The sequence below is a fragment of the Mastomys coucha genome, unplaced genomic scaffold (genome assembly GCF_008632895.1).
Source record: "Mastomys coucha isolate ucsf_1 unplaced genomic scaffold, UCSF_Mcou_1 pScaffold16, whole genome shotgun sequence".
Classification (NCBI taxonomy): Eukaryota; Metazoa; Chordata; class Mammalia; order Rodentia; family Muridae; genus Mastomys; species Mastomys coucha.
This window is the reverse complement of record NW_022196898.1, coordinates 3,637,119-3,638,572: the sequence shown is the minus strand read 5'-3', so window position 1 is coordinate 3,638,572 and position 1,454 is coordinate 3,637,119. Positions and strand designations below refer to the sequence as shown.

General features: G+C 39.8%; 1 protein-coding gene across 1 annotated transcript in view; it reads right to left on the bottom strand.

Annotated features, from left to right (window-relative positions):
* Positions 1-1,454, bottom strand: part of Lhfpl6 (LHFPL tetraspan subfamily member 6) — a 201,221-nt gene that overhangs the window by 67,095 nt on the left and 132,672 nt on the right. The window lies entirely within an intron of this gene.

The window sequence follows — 1,454 nt, the reverse complement described above, 5'->3', positions numbered from 1 at the left end:
TTTAGTTTAAATTCCTCAGTCATAAACATGCTTCCTATAAAGTACAAATAACAGTTTAATTTTTAAGGAGGATCACCAAATACTGAATTCCATACCATTATACCACAGGTTCACAGTTCTCTAATGACATATATACTGTGCTGAACTAGACTGTAGCATTATGACTGTGCCAACATATTGGAGAATTTAAAAACCATTTCAATATCATTTAGATTTCATTGACAGTGTGTTGTTTTACAAAGTACAAAATCAGACATTTCACTCTAAAAAAGATCATCATTTCTAAATGAAGAGAGTCGCTTGGCATACTTCCCTGGTAACAGAATGGAAGTTTGACCCGTCTGTAAACACTGAGGTTATTAACGGAAACTTTCAGCTGTCAATTCACTCAGTCCTACAAAAGGAAACTTTCCAAAGAACGGCAAAATGGAAGACGGTTTTGGATTGACATGATCTGAAGGCTGACTGCACATAAACCCTCTTCTATAACATATTCGAGTTCCTGGAACCTGGTTAAAATATACATATGCAAAAGCCACCTGAGGAAGAGTCTGGTAAACTAAGCCCCAGATTGGTGCCGTAAAGCAAAGTTTGGGCTGAGCCCCAAAGACTGGTTTAGGGTTATTGCTACCACTTCATTACGATTACTGCTTGAATCCCCGTGTGGGAACCCCAGCTCATGCTACTTCTAGCTGATATTTTCAGGGATAATTAGGCTTGATAATTGATAGGCAAGTGCTTGGATAAGTTTTAAGGGAAGCTGTGCTCCTCTGATATTTTCCTGTGTAAGTAGCAAAGAATGTTGTGCCACATTTCAGTTTAAACCATGACAGATTCATGTGCCACATGAAGAATCAACGTGGCACAGTCCATACCCGGAAGGAAATGGAGTTGAGGAGTGTCCGCCAGTTATGCACTAAAATACGTTCTCTCAGCTCAGAGCTTTTCCCTCAGCAGTTTATTTGGGGGTCAGGTGCCTTCATTGCAGATGAAACATGGCAGTGGCTCGAGCTGCAACAGGGGGAAGTAAGACAGTGAGCCTCCTCCATACCAGCTGCCGATAAGCCAGCCTCCTCCATACCAGCTGCCAATACGCCAGCGTCTGTAAATAAATACAGTGTATAGAAAGTTCTAAAAGACCACATACTAGGCACTTACCAAAACCGAAGTTTCTCCTGAAGCAGCTCATGCAGTCAGATGAAAACACAACCGCAGTTATGAGAAATGCATCAATAAAATGAAAGTTTTTAAGAAATAGTTTAACCTTCAGTGAACATTAGAAAAATTAGATCTCCTTTTTATGATCAATATCACTAATTATGAGAATGAAGGATTTTTCTTTTGTTGTGGTCTTTTTTGTGATGGTGTGTGAGGCATGTATATATGTGTATGTGTGTATGGTATATGTTCTTGTTGGTGTGCACATGTGCACACAGGTGTGTATGTGTGTGTGT